The sequence below is a fragment of the Colossoma macropomum genome, unplaced genomic scaffold, assembly GCF_904425465.1.
Source record: "Colossoma macropomum unplaced genomic scaffold, Colossoma_macropomum, whole genome shotgun sequence".
Classification (NCBI taxonomy): Eukaryota; Metazoa; Chordata; class Actinopteri; order Characiformes; family Serrasalmidae; genus Colossoma; species Colossoma macropomum.
The window spans coordinates 29,431,343-29,447,730 of NW_023494799.1; the positions used below are offsets into that span (position 1 = coordinate 29,431,343).

Genomic DNA, 16,388 nt, shown 5'->3' on the forward strand with positions numbered 1-16,388 from the left:
CAGTCCCAACACAGGGGCTGACATGAATCTGCTGTTAGGTACAGATAATATTATCCTCTGAGTTTCTTTTAAAGTGACATTCTCTAAGAGGACGTCTGGACCGCAGGACCCTCTTCACTGGCCTCTTTCTTCTTTTCACTGTGAGAATGTTCATAAAGTCTTTAAGTGGATCACAGCTGGTCACTCAGTAAAGTTCCTTCTCACCAAAACTCCATCATCCATCTTCTCACAGTTAAAAAGCATTTCTACCTCTGCTTACTGAGAGCGCTCACACAGCCCTGACCAGCTGAATCACGGAGAGTGTAGATGGAGACAGTAATGCAGTCCTGGTAGCTGGATGAGCTTTGATTGCCCCCTATTGTTCATTGATGGTACTGCAGGCAGAGGGCGCATGACTGGGACCATTTTGGTTCAGCAGTTCCTAGACGGAGAACCATCCTGATGGGGTGCAGAGAACTAGGCATGGCCTTTACTCAATAAAAAATCTGCAATACTGCATAAAGAATGATAAATACAGTTTACAGTAAGTATCCAGGACGTCATCCAGGTGAACATCACTGACAAGTACATTATCAGCATGTCAGCTGGACCTCAGTCTTCTGCTGGAATTTATACTGCTATGCAGATGTCTTGGAATGTAATGCTCTGTTGGTTGGGTGTTTATGTATAACTCTTTAAACTGTACCTTTTTGAGAAATGGCCCCTCTGACATACCATGTGGCCTCATGCTCAGCCTCGTACACTGCTGCCATCAAGTGGCCACTAGCCTGCCATGTCACAATAGAGTTGGACCTTTGACTGCATGAGCTGGACTTACTGGACCTAATGCCACTGGTGGAACCAAACTGAGCATCTCTCTGCAGAAAGAAATCAGTAATCAGAGATTAAGTGATAAAAATTGACTTTACTGAACAATAACAAGCCTTTTAGATTAAAAACAAAGAAGCCTTTAAAAACCATATGTGGCCAAAAATATGCAAAGGCAATGTATTTTCATGTGTATTTCAAATGTGTGTCATTTGTAACGTTTCCATATATTTTTGACACATACATAAATATTTAAAAATTACACTATTCCATACAGTTGTATGCAAAAGTTTGGGCACCCCTGGTCAAATGACATGGTTTGGTGATTTTGTCCCCTGTGGAGGATGTGTTAACTCATGTTCACTTAGAAAATCAACAAAACATGTAATTTAACAGGAGAGTTTGCACTTCTGCTTACGAGTATATTTGTCATCTACATGTGTGCCTATATGTGCATATATTTCAATTTCAGTATATATCACCATTGTCGGAGGAAAACCTTGCATCTCCAAAATGGTAACTTTACAGGAGAAGGAAAAAACCTACTTTACTGTTAATGTAAGTCAATGGAACTGGACTTTTTTCCAAGTCATTTTGGGTCATTTCTTATTATGTAATAAGAAGAAAAAAATATTATATACATTATAATATATAATGTATTGAGTACCTATATTTTAAAGCATCAGAACCTGCTTACCTTGGCGTCTGCATTCACTGGCCACTTTATTAGAAACTCCTAGCTTGCTGGTGTACAGTGCGACAACCCCTTCATCACTGTTAAGCATCTGACCACAAAGCTGCTCTTCTCTGGATCATTTTTAGTGACGGACTATTAACCACCTAGCAGTGACGCAGACATATAGTGTTGCTTTAACAGCAGTTCTGTTTCAAACCATCATCCAGTGGAGTGCGATTGTGACCTCTGCAGTGATGTCTGGATTTTGTACACTTTCACTGCAGCTTCAAGAGGAGTAAGTTTCAGTGGTTTTGTGCTCCATGTGTGAAGGAGGGCTGCAGTAAATCTAGCCATGTCACTCTGAAAGTGACTGGCTTTATCTGAAGTGCCTTCCTCCTTCCTCAAAATGAATGTCACTTTCAGTCCAGGCGATAGCTGACCTGAAGGGGCACTCAGGCCAAGATGAAAACTTTAACCATCGCTACATCTGTTGTAAACACACTGGCTCACCTCATATAGTTGTGCCGCAGTTCTCTTAAAAGTGACATTTTTCAGACTTAATGACTTGGAAAAGCCCCTTCTGATGGTGTATCTTGAGGGAGGGAAGAACTCTTGGAAAACTACAAGGATTTCTGAGGACAGATTGTTTGAAATTACTTTTATTCCCACTAGCTGACCAATGCAGAAGGAAGCCAGATAGGTAACGTTAATGCTAGGAAATTGGATATCACGTCTGTATTAGCCTCTACATCAGTGTATTTCTGTAACATTGAGTGTGGGGCGATTCTCAATGGTCGTATGATATATTTGCGATTTGCATAATGCACCCTGGGTATTGTGGTGAGAGAACACTGATGGATGAAAACACAAAAAGAAGACGAAATTGGGAATTCTGTCAAACTGACAAGGCTAAAGGATGCAATCATGTGCTACAGAATACTACATAACATGACAAATAACTTAGCAAATGCTAGTTTTTGGCTGGAATGCCCCTCTGAAATCGAAGTTAATTGCCTTTCCTGGGCCTACCTGGTCATTTCCGTTTGCACCAGTACTTCTCACCCTATAACACCAGTGATTATGTCTCCATTTGTCACTTAAACGTCTTAATAATGTGCATGAAAGTGCACGAAAAGCTACATCATTCAACGGTAGCCCATAGTTCATTCATGTCATCCATATTTGCTGTTATTGCCGGACAGCAAAGAGTCTCCACGGCACTACGGATGTTCTTTCCTATGTAACACCGCCTCTCTAAATGTCATGGGTCTATTTTGAGGTTTGTGGAGGCTACAGGTATTAAGGAGAACCAGCAAAAGTTTCCGTCACCAGTGTTTGCGAATGATGTCAATGCTTCAGTTTGCTGTTGAATGTCAGATCTCACATGCAGACAGGTAGCACACACTGCTAGCTTTAGTTCTACTATTTGTTCTGTCTCATAGCCAAGTCTGTTGGTTATTGGATGTGGATTATAACAAATGGATCTTTGTGTTTCCCTTACCACCACTGCAATTTAGTATATAAACACAGGCCTACCGTTCTGTGAACAACTCTGCCTTTTTCATCTCAGGGTTTAATAGTTAAATGTGTTCAAAATGCAGCTGTGGAACATCTAAGCTTACCGTTTACAGACACATAGCAGTTGGTTCTTCAGCTCTTGCAGCAGCCTTATCCAATGGCTATGTTGTGTTCCTGGATATTTCAGAGCACCGGAGGCCTCCAGCTTCGGAATAACAAATGCAGGAACTATGTGAAACAAAACTAAACCATTGGATTGGAATATCCCTTCAAAAATCTTGTATGGGTGAAGTTTGTCATGCATTTTGAGGCATCTTCCCATTATTAATGTGTTTCTAAGCATCTAGACCAGAGCTGTCAAAAGTGTGGCTAGAAAGTTTCCCTAACCCCTCCATAAAATGAACATTTGAAACTCAATTTTAAACCTACCAACATTTTTTGTATACTATTTTGTATTTTTAGCCCTCGGCCAACCACAGACACTGTGCTTTGGACATTATGCATTGTACAATGCAACAAGTTTAGGCACCTCTCATCTAGACATTACAGTAAAACACAAACAATTAATGTTCATACTGTTTAATACAAGGCTGTCACTATTAATTATATTAGTTATTGAGTAATCTACCAATTATTTTGTCAATTAATTAAAAAAATGAAGTTGTCATGGCTGCTCATAGAATTACATAGTAGTGTTTCATACAGAGCTCTTCTCTTTACAAGTACCACTACTGCAGTACTGCTAAATTATAATAGCATCTCTATAGAAGTTTTAATGTTTTGTTAGCACCATACTAACGGTGGTGTACATTCACTTCCTGTACCGGGTTAGGCCAGGTCTACTTAAACAAGAACACAATGTGCTTTGCATGTTGCAGTTATATAGTAAAGCCCTTTACAGTGCCAATTGAAAATTATGTTTAGTTCGCAATATGTCATTTTTCATCACTGAACAAGTTGAGTGTTCATAAATTCACATTTGAAGCTCAACACATGCAGTTAATGTCCAGTGGGGTAACTAGTTTTAGTCAGTTAGTGTAACCAAAATATCTGCTCCAAAATAAACAATTTCCAGCAGAATTAATTTGGAACATAACATTAACATCTAATATAATTGTGCATATTTTACATACTATCTACAGATAAAAACATATCTGCATCTGAAAAATCACAAACAATATTTGCAGAACTTAATAGAATATATGAAATGAATAATTAAACGAACGTTTAGCTGAATCTGTATGAGAGTGAATAGAATAATAAATGTCAGTCATGAAATATGTTTATAATTTGTTGGCAGGTTGCACAGGTTTGTGTCCTCAGTGTCCTCAAAAACATGATCACGCCAGGTTCTCTGCAGGTATCCTGGTTAACCGCTTTCTTTGTGATGTTGGTACAACAGTTGGCATTAAAAGACAAATTAATTTTTCTCAGTATAGTTTTTCTCCTGCTCACACATTTACACACAAATACACAGCGTTGCTCAGTGTTAATTGAAATGTCTACTGCTGGAACTGAAAGCTGTTGTGGTTGTTGTGCTTCTCTCTATATATGTCCACTATTTGATACTTACATATATCTACACAACATATATGACCCTTTATGATATATGTGCATATATGGTCACTGGTGTTACTGATCCTCATTGGTGTTACACATAATAAAGGTAACACCAGAGACATTTTTAATGACAAATGCACTTTACAAAATGGCTGCTACAGAGCATCAAACCACATGTTGTCAATTATGGAATATCCACTAAAATATGTAATTTTACCTACGTGTAATCTATTTTTTCACAGTTACCTAAGAATAAAGTAGGTCACACCAGTGACTTCAACTAAAAGCTTCATAAGAAATCATGAGCTAAATGAGAAAAACAGTGGACTATGTGCTTTTCTTCATAGATCCTCAGAAAATAGGTAAATGGAAGTCGTGTTGTCATCAGTGTGATTTTTATTTCAAAATAAGAGATTTTTTGTTACGCAGTAACACCAGTGACACGACTCCACAACTTTCATTATATAAATATTTTATAATATTTAACTGGCATTTGTTTTCGTTATATCATTTAAATAATTTATTTCATAGTCATATATAGATTATTGCAGTAAAAATAGCAGACAAACATGTTTTTTACCTCAAAATATGGCCTCACCATTTACACCTGGCTGGGAGGATGAGCACTTCTGTGGAATTCCATATAATTGATTTAAAAAACAATATTGCTAAATTGAGGCTCAAGAAGGTGTAATTGTTAAAAAAAAAGTATTGTTTTATTATAAAATATAAACAAATTGTAACCCTAACATGTTTTTCAGGTGTAATATATCTGTAAACGCTAGAGACACAAAAATGGACGTTTGCATAGAATGACTAGTCATCATTTCCCAAATTGCCCAAATAAAACCTGATAGCAACAACAGCCATCATCATGTCATAGATAAAGGAAACGAAAATAGTATAAAACCATATTATTTAATAAAATATCAAAATATCAAAAATCATCTGTCCACAATGAAGGTCAATTTTAATTAATTAATTACGTGAAATCGATTGGTTGAAAGGACGTTGGACGTGATCACGTGGCACATTTTTTTAGCGTTTTGATTGGCTGTTTCACAAAGCTGAATGGGTGTCAAGCTTGAGGTAAATTGCAACTTAAATTTAGTTTCAAGAACATTTGAAGCAACTAAGTGTTGAAGTGAAGCCGGACTTATTTGCCTTTATTCCTGAGAACACTGAAATAACCGTGGATACCAGACTGAACAACTATCCAAGTAATTTTGGACAGGCAGCCATTTTTGCTGTACGTTCAGCTGTGTACTCAAATAAAATGTGGTGATGTGTTAAAGATGGGCTTCTGTTTATTAGCTGTAACGTCAGTAAGAGGGAGGAAAATATCTCACCGATGAATTTAATAACACTTGCGAAAATTCTAATTCAGTACCGTTGGTGTTTACTGCACCAGGATAGTGTTGAACTAAAGGAGCGTTATTCTAGTCTGGAAAACCAGCAGCCACTTCTGGTAGGTGAAGAGAGGAGAGGAGAGGAGTGTTTTGTAACGTTATCAGGCCCTCTCTGCTCGATTATTCTGGCCAGCTTCGTGTCTTCCCGTTGCAGTTGGTCCTCTTTAGAATCTAAACCAAAAATGAAGTGCATATAGAGAAACAAAGACACGATAAAAGATAAATATGAGATACTGTAAAGACGTTTCGCCGTTCTGTGTACAGATACCATGATAACGAGGTTGGGAGTAGGTGTGGTTCTATGGTGTAATGGTTAGCACTCTGGACTTTGAATCCAGCGATCCGAGTTCAAATCTCGGTAGAACCTACTTCCACCTTTTCCTCTCGTCTTTGTGCTTTGAGGAAAAAAGTCAGATTTTACTTGGACAAATGAAAAGAGACATCGCAATATCTAAAGGTGAATTGGACCATAAAGAGTACTGGCATTCATTTTCTCATTAACATTTAGTCAGTCTGATTCTAATTTTTAAGTAGCTCATGCAGCTTCATTTTGAAAGTTTTTACCTGCTTTGTGTTGCAATAAATTCCTTCACCAAGGGAGTCGGTACATCACAACTCAAATAGCATTAGTGAATGACAATTGCATATTCATAAGGCCACCCCCTATCAGCCCTTCTGAATACAGGAACAAGTGTTGGTCTTTTGCATGAGAGACACGGTTTTGCAGCTTTTGTATTTGTTAAAGGCAAAGCAAATAACAGGTAAGGTCACTATTTAAATGAATATTTGGACAGTTTATCATTTCATCCTGGCCCTTGGTCTATGTTTGTGTAGGTCTGCAGATGTATGACACAGTGAAAAAAAAAAAGAGCCACAAGAGTTGATTGTGAGCAAAAAGTAGGGCAGGCAGGTCATTCACAAAAAGCCAGAGATGAAGGAAAAAGCCCAGACGTGAAGAAAAATCATAAAGGATGTGAAAATAAGATCACTGGTAGATGTGCTATAATTACACCTCTTTAACTGTAACTGTGTAAGTGTGTATGTTGTGCACAGGAGACACATAGAGACTGGAATCAGTAGACAAGGACTTAGTAAGTCAGGTGGACAGTGCATGACCAGCCAGATCCCCTTAACTGGGTAACTGGCTGGAAGGAAGTTAAAGGGGAATTCCACCAATTTTTCAAAAAGTATAATTAAATCCTTAAGATGTAAACAAAGCCATTCAGAGTGGTTTGAGTGAAATGCTCCGTTCTAAAGAAGCTTACTGAGTCAGAATTGTTTACACTGGTGGTGATAGGAACCAGATATCTGGAAAGTTCAATGGCTCTAACAGCTCCTCACAGAAAGTTGAAATGGTAATGAATAGGCTGACTGATGCATTGTTTTACGATAATTTTGCCCAAAGGCTAAACGGGGCTAAACGTTACCCAAATTACAAGGATTTTTTTCAGATTTACTGCTATTTTATCATTATCAATATTACCTACTGGTCATTTTGGCCAGTAAATAAAATTGCTATGTTTGTGTTGAAGAATTTGCAGCCCCTGGTTCCTGTCACCATCACTATAGTAAACATCTGATTTGGTACTTTATTTTGATAGAAAAATGTGAGGTTTGAGTTTTAAGTATAAAGAAACATTTTACATATTATAAACTATATGTAACGAAGTCTCTTATGTCCATTGTGTTTGTAAAAGACAGTGAGTTCAGACCACCAGTACATCTGAAAACAGTGATTAATGGGTATTACATAGCAGCTTAGTTTTGTATGTTACGAGTGAGTCTGAACCAATCACGGCCCAGTATACTAAAATATGCTAATAAGAGGATGTGCTAAGCTCTTACAAGAGCCGCGGGAATCGGCATGAAACCAGCACCCCAGCCCCGAGCACAAGTCGGAGAGAGAACTTGTTCCTCCTTCCTCTCCCTGTTGCATCAGCCCTCACGTGCCTCAGACATGGTACACCGACCGCCCCAGGGAGTTAATTGTGGCACTCGTGCCGCTTCCCATGGCTTTCGTCTGCCCTTGGGGCCCGGGCACTGGCCTCATGCTGCCTCTCGCCGGTGCCTGGTGCTGTTCTAGAGGTAGGGAGCATGCAACAGTGTCACCACAGCACAGGTTCACTCTAGCTCACTAACACAGGTTTTGAGAATAAAGGCTCAAGTCTGAGTGAGTAAAGCTGTTGATTTGTGTGTGACGCTGCTATCTTGAACTATTTTTGCTCTGCATTTGCTAGAAGCTAGCGTTAGCTTAGCAAGAAGGCCAAGCTTTACACACAGCTACACAGTTCATTCCAGCTCATTGAAACCTCACTGATGCAAGTTTATAGAATAAAGACTGAGCAGGGAAACCTGTGTTTTTGTGTGTGTTATGGAATAAAGTCTGAGCAGGTAAACTTGTGTTGTTGTGTGTGGAGCTGTTAGCTTCATGTCCTTTTGATTTATGATCGTTGTTAGGATGTTAGCTTATCGAGAAGGCTGAACTACCAGCAATTCAAGCTCACTGATGCTGCACTGATGGAAGTGTATAGAATAAAGACTCAAATCTAAGCGAGTGAAATCGAGTGACTGGTGTCGTAGTAACAGAAAGACAGAATCTTTCTGATTATTAAAGTTACAGTGGGAGCTTATTTTTGTTTCTGCTCTCATCTCAAAAAAGAGAGGGCAGTGAGGGAATGGGTGGGGTTTTGAAACTGGGCAGCAAGGGGGTGTTAATAATTTGTATTATATGTATGTAGATCTCGGACATAACAGTAATTATACAAATATTGAACAATTTATTATTCAAGACAGATGATATTTTATGACTTAATTAGTTCTGTGAATTCTTTTCTCCTAAATCAAACATGTTGATTTGGGATCATAGCATTGCATAACAGAGATGCATCACTTGGCTAGCTGTCTGTATCCAAGTCACGACACGACACCGCAGCAGTGCTATAAACAGCTTATGGGGAAGGCCGCGTTGAGGCGCAGCACATTTCACTAAACAAAAATACATTGTGAGTTACAGCAGAAAACAAGCAGCAGAGTCCAACCAGTATTTATTCTTTTTATACTTTTATTGAGTATTATCATTATTTTACTGTAAAACAGATGAAGTAAGTATTGATTTAGACAGTGTACAAGGTTTTCATTCATCACGCTTTTTTTCAAAACTACCAGATTCCTCCTGAAGGCCTGCGTCATCACCAAACATGCGCCGCACCTTCTCTTAAGAAGGAGATCTGAACCCTCTGTTTGCAGTCTTGTGAAGACATTTGTATGTTTTAACCCAAAAAGTCGTCTCCCAACCGTTGGCAAGATTTATGACCGCCGACCACGCTTGGCCCCCTGTGCTATAAAAGTGCACAGAGCCTCAGAGAGTGAATGTGTATAAATACATACATATATAAATCTGTCGACAGAGTCAGAGGTAGGGATGGCTGCGAGCCAGAAGCCAGACGCTGCTGCTCTCCAGGCCCAAAGAAGTGCAGCATTGTCCCGTAAGGCCTCAGCCTCCACTCCCGTCCAAAGTGGACATGCAGAATGAGGACAGACCCCTGCCTGCTTTGGTTTACTTTTGCATACACATGAAGGCCTCGTTGGTGTCAGAGTCATTACTTCCTGCAGCAGCTCAGAAACAGGGCACGTAGGCTTCCTTTGGCAGCAGTGAGGCCTGCTGGAAAACTGCTGTTGTCACTATTACTATCATAATAATGACTCATTTGTACTGAAAACACCAATTTGTGTCACAGACCACCACAACTGACAGATCTACATGCCACTCTTTTTTATTTTTTTCCAATTTTTTCCCCTAATTTAGTCTTGTCCAATTACCATCCACTAGTTAGGCCTATATCTCACGGTGCTCTCCAGATGGGAGGGTGAAGGCTAGCATGAACGCTTTCTGAGACGAAGTGCCACTGCATCCTTTGGAACTGCTGCTAACTCAATGCACTTAGAGGAGAACACTAACTGTTAAATCTGTTGAGTCAGCTAACAGAGACCTACTGTTTCTAGCATTGTGCTGAGTGATGGGGGAGGGACATCCTACCCACCCAGAGAAGAGACAGTTTTGCTCTCTTGGACTCCCAGTCAGGGATGGCTGTTACACTGCCCAGACTTGCCATAGGACCAATGCTTAGACACTCAGGAGCCCCCATCACATGCATTTTAATGGTTGATCTCATTGATGTGAGTAAGGTCATGTAAACTTGGATGGAATTGGAGTTTCTTTACTTTGGTGTTGTCTACTTTCCTGTTTAGTTTAGAACACATGTATCAGGCTCCAGTCCTCACAGGCCAAAACACTGCAGACTTCAGCACACTGCCTCATTAAACACATCTGATTCAGCTTATCAGCTAATTAGCACAGCCTTCATGAGCTGAATTCAGAGTGTTAGATGAGGGTAAATGCTGATATCCGCAGCACTTTGGCCTGAAAGGTCCTTTTGGTCTGAAGGCCTTAGAGGTCTAGAGTTGCTATTGTCGGTTAGGAACATATTAGATTTACATTACTACATTATTACGTAAATGCAATAATACATTTGCATAATTATGTAGTTACATATATGCTGAATTACAATAAGAGTCAATAAACATCCTGTATGGGCAGATTAGCGTCTGCAGTATTTTTATTTTTTTTTTCCATTTGTTTCATGTCAAATGTCAACAATGGACAGAAATGTGGTGAAATTGTAAAGGATGGTGTTTCATTCCATGAAAAAGACTGAACCAGAGAGGTGCACTAATCATGAATTTTTAAGGCTGATATCAATTTTTTGAAAAATCTGAAGATGTTTTCAATGTTTTTTGATTTTGACGAAGAATTATTAGAAAACAAGAAATTTTGTCCCTTAAATGAGATGATCTGATCAGTTGTGCTTAATATGACCAAGGTCATGAAATAACATAGTAAAAAAGGTTCAAATTTTGTTTCAGGTTGTGATCAGTTATGTTTCTGTTTAGGCTAAACATATTTTTACACTTCAGACTGCAGCCTTATAATACAGCGAAGGCAGAGCTCTGGTAAGTGCCGGAGTAAACGTTGACTTCACTCCTATGTCCCTGGGTTTTTCAAGTGGTACCCTCTTATAAACAACGACAGAGTTGAATGATGTAATTTGTAGTAGCCACATTTAGACCTCTCTGAACATGAATGTGTGCGTAGGCCTCCATGTAAAGCCTAAAAACACCCAGCTTAAAGAATGAGAGAGAAATGAATGACGGGTTCTAAACTGGAACTAGAACTCCTGATCAGACTCGGTTGGAAACAACACCCCAGCAATTTAAACATGCAATATTGTTTAAAAATTCCACAGGCTGTGTACATCATTCAGGGCTGGGTTCATATCTAAATAAATGTTTTAAAGCTTTTCTTTTTGGGTACCAAATAAAGTATTAAAATAGACTACAAAAGCATGTTGGGTAGTTCCAAATGACATGAACAAAGATTTCATAATCACATAATCACTTTTACAAGATGCACATATCTGTTAGTACATTTTCCACAAAAGTACTCATTCTTAATAACTGATAGCCACACATGGTTTAAATGATATGAGTCAAATTATTAACTTACCCAAACCTTCACCATAAACACTACTAGCCCCGCCCTAACTTTACCCTAACCTTAAAACAAGTGTTCACCTTATAATCTAATGATTTACGCTGTGGGGACCAGCTTATAGTCCTCACAAGGAAGAAAGCCCCACAATGTGACGCAAACCTGGTACACACACACACACAATCCCCATAATCACACATGCACACACACACACAGGCGTAAACAGGAACCTCACAAAATAGAAACCCACAAAATAAACACATAGACGGAGACAAAAGAGAACAATAGCAGGGCGCAGTCCAGCATGATGCCCTGAATACCCCGCCGTCTCATGATGAGAGCACACGAGCAGGAAGGAAGCTTTATAAGCAGCTCACACATGATCTGTGGTTACTGTACCGAAAACACTGGCAGAGCTGAATTCAGGCGTTACTGCTGCTGCTGCTGCGGCTGCTGCTGCATTTGGTTCCCGCTCACAGTTATGGGACTGAAATGGGGCAGTAAACCTACAGGAAACACCACCGTTTACTGAGTTCCCTTTAGTGGATGCGTTTTTGTGGGATGTACTGTTTTAGATGTGTTTTAGCATCCCACAGTACCACAGCCCCACAGCCAGCATGGTCCCAACAGCCCAACGGCCGTCATCACCTTATCTGAGTCATGTATATATAAATCCATACAGTGGCAGCAAGAAGTTAGGAGGTTAGGAACCAGAGTTCAACCTGTGTTCTTCTCACCAAGATACCGTCTATTTATTTAGTGTATTACTATCTCAGTTAATGCCTTTCTAAGGTCTGAATACTTTAAAAAATCAAGTAATTATATACAGGGTTTCCCAAAAAAATGTATATAATTTGAGATGTGAATATCTGAGTAACTACATGTCCTGGGCAAACGAAATTAAATAGGCTTCATGTTGAACAAGACAAGATTTATTTATTAAAATTCGAACAAGAAATTCAGAGGGACGTAGATTTTATAACCCATTTCACAAAGCTTCACAAATGTAATATATTTCCGATACTGGTGGTCGTCCAGATCCCTTTGCTCTGCACAGACAGCCTTCCTCTTTGAATTTTTTGGTGCATTTTTATTGAATTTTCTCAAAAATGCACGATGCACAACTGTGTTCGAGCATATTCTAACACACAAAATGCCTCTTCATTTCTAGTGAACGCCATTCTTCAACCTGAAAAAAAAAAACATTAAACAAAACAAAACTTGGTTAGTTTTAACACATTTTGTTAAAATTTTAGATCATTTGAGGGACAAATTGCTATGTTATTAGACTATGAAATGAGTCAATGGAATCAGACTTTTTTCCAAGTAATTTTGGGCTGCTTCGTTTGGCCCATATATACACATAGTATAAAGGGCAACAGGCATTTTTAAAAAGTGTCAAAACTGAAAAACAAAAAAAATGGATATATAAGGTTTTGTTCCAACAGCAGCGATATATATATATATGTGTTTGTTTATTTCTGTTTATTTGTGAACGTGAAAGTGATGCCCCTGCTTTTGGGTCAAAAATACAAAAAATATACTTTGCTTGTCCTTATTTACCATGACCACATGACAACATCAAGAAGACAAATTCGACAGATGATCTGCAGCTGAATAATCAAGACCCTCTGGTTTGTCCTCATCTCTAACCCATGCTTTTGCCTGCATATTTGGAAGCTGCTTCTTGTCAGTAGAAGCTGCTTTGCATTGTAAAGTTGACTAGTTGTGGCTCTCAGCCTGTAAGCTGTATTTGTAGCCCTGTGTGCTGTTCACACAGTCCAACCAGAAACCCAAACCACATGAAGAATTTCTGGGTAATTTTTAAAAAAGAATTAGAACTGACAGCATTTTCTTATTTGCCTGCCAAAATATAGAAGGCAACAAATCTCCAAAGATTACTGTTTATTTCAATATAAACTGTGCTTACTTTGGTCCAGGGACTTTTTCTGTATTTCAGCAGAGCTCATGTCCATTCATGGCACTTGGGCTTGATTTGTGCTGTCGAAGAGCCAGAAGTAAATCTAGTTGTCTCGGCTTTTAAGCAAGACCATGCAGCTGAAGACCGTCTCTGAATGAGGCGCCCGTTGGGCTGCACTGACTTCAGGCTGCTATAAATCAAAAAACCTGGCCGGAATGATCAAAGACCTACAAAGACCTGTAGATCTTAACAGTGTGTTCGGCCTTGTAAGTAAGAAGGGCGTATAAATCTAGGTGATATATGCCTGTGATCTTTCGGTTCCAATGGGTGATGTCACAGCAGTAGATTGGGACCATATGAGAGCTAATGATACTTTTAAAATACTGAAATATTATGATATTAACTAGTACACCAGTATCTGTTTCTAAGGCTGTAAAAGTAGCCCTGTCAAATTAATTCTACAATGAGTGTCATTTCAGAGTTGCCTGATCTTACAGAGGACCAATTAGAGCTGACAACAACTTGTAGGTCTTTTAGAAACGTCTGATCTATTTATTTATTTATTTATTTTATATAATTCAAGAGTGCTAGCTGCCCTTTACATTGTGTGAACATTTCATGATGAATAGAAATGGTCAGAAAATACAAGGAGTAAAACCTCCTTACCTTCACATACACTATACTGTCAAAAGTATTCACTCATCTGCCCTCACACGCATATGAACTTGAGTGACATCCCATTCTTAATCCATAGGGTTTAATATGATGTCGGCCCACCCTTTGTAGCTATAACAGCTTCAACTCTTCTGGGAAGGCTTTCAACGAGGTTTACGAGTGTGTTTATGGGAATTTTTGACCATTCTTCCAGTCTCCGCTCTAATCCATCCCAAAGGTGTTCTATCGGGATGAGTTCAGGACTCCGTGCAGGCCAGTCAAGTTCTTCCACACCAAACTCGCTCATCCATGTCTTTATGGACCTTGCTTTGTGCACTGGTGCGCAGTCATGTTAGAACAGGAAGGGGTCATCCCCAAACTGTTCCCACAGAGTTGGGAGCATGAAATTGTCCAAAATCTCTTGGTCTGCTGAAGCATTAAGAGTTCCTTTCACTGGAACTAAGGGGCCGAGCCCAACTCCTGAAAAACAACCCCACACCATAATCCCCCCTCCACCAAACTTTACACTTGGCACAATGCAGTCAGACAAGTACCGTTCTCCTAGCAACCGTCAAACCCAGACTCGTCCATCGGATTGCCAGACGGAGAATCGTGATTCGTCACTCCAGAGCACACATCTCCACTGCTCTAGAGTCCAGTGGTGGCACTTTACACCACTGCATTCGACGCTTTGCATTGCACTTGGTGATGTAAGGCTTGGATGCAGCTGCTCGGCCATGGAAACCCATTCCATGAAGCTCTCTACGCTGTTCTTGAGCTAATCTGAAGACCACATGAAGTTTGGAGGTCTGTAGCGATTGACTCTGCAGAAAGTTGGCAACCTCTGTGCACTATGTGCCTCAGCATCCGCTGACCCGCTCTGTCATTTTACGTGGCCGACCACTTCGTGGCTGAGTTGCTGTCGTTCCCAATCGCTTCCACTTTGTTATAATACCACTGACAGTTGACTGTGGAATATTTAATAGCGAGGAAATTTCACGACTGGACTTTTTGCACAGGTGGCATCCTATCACGGTACCACACTGGAATCCACTGAGCTCCTGAGAGTGACCCATTCTTTCACAAATGTTTGTAGAAGCAGTCTGCATGCCTAGGTTTTATACACCTGTGGCCATGGAAGTGATTGGAACACCTGAATTAAATGATTTGGATGGGTGAGTGAATACTTTTAGCAATATAGTGTATGTAAGATTTAAAGAACCTCCACATGCTGTAAAGGTTCTGTACCAAGTAAAGCACCATACACATAAGCCAAGAACCATTTAGGAACCTTTATTTTTATTTTAACTAGAAAGGTGAAAGAAGAAACCTGTAGAAACCTGCTGATCATTTTTTGATTACTTAATTAAGTTTATATAGTGATTCCAGGATGTTGCTAGGGTATCCCAGGTGGTTGTTGAGGTGTTGTTAGGCAGTTGCTAGGCTATCCCAGGTGGTTGCTAAGGTGTAATCTTAATTTATGAGTTCAGACAATGCCTTCAACATGGTGGTGGTAGTATGAGGGAAGATTGATTCAGGGAGGGGGCAGAACTCTGAGAGCTTGGGCTGGAGTTCTGGGCAGCTTCTGCCTGTAGCTAGAAGGCCAGACTGCCCTCATAGCTGAAGTAGGACTGATGTATGACTGAGGAACAAGGAAGGAGATGGGGTGGCGGTGGGCATTGCGAACCTTGTCACAGGAACAGAAGGTGAGGATGTGAATTTAAAGGGCATTAGATTGGAAGAAGTGGGGGTTTCAGGCATGTTCCTCCCCCCAAACTTCAGTTATAACTACATAGAAGGTACGGTGGATATAGTTTTACCTATATAGAATGAAAACACTGATTTAGGTACACTGGCTTTTATTTTGGAAGATTTGCACTTTACTGAAATGTTATTGAAAATGAATACTTCTACTCAATTCTACATATTACCATGCCAGTATCATGTCAGAAATGTAGTAATGAAGTCATCTTTCCCCAATTCCAAAGCAATGATGCTACATGCCCACTTCTGACACCAACGTGGTAATGTAGAAATTCAATGTGACCAGAAATAGTCACAGATCCCTATCTTAGTAAAAGTCTAAATAGTGTATTTCAACTTGGAATCCGGACTACGAGTGTGATCACTGAAATAAATGAGTGGATTATACTTGCATTATATTTGTAGTTCTGTGCAAGACTAAATTTATATTTTCATTTGCAGTTTTGTGTTTAAGCTGTGTATTGTTGAACAATATGTTCTCTGCTCTGTTCTTGTTTTCATAGGTTTGCATGATGAAGTAGACACAACATA

General features: G+C 39.6%; 1 non-coding gene across 1 annotated transcript; it reads left to right on the forward strand.

Annotated features, from left to right (window-relative positions):
* Positions 1-6,265: 6,265 nt before the first annotated feature.
* On the forward strand, positions 6,266-6,337 carry trnaq-uug. The gene has a single exon. It is a non-coding gene; the product is annotated as a tRNA-Gln (tRNA).
* Positions 6,338-16,388: the final 10,051 nt, after the last annotated feature.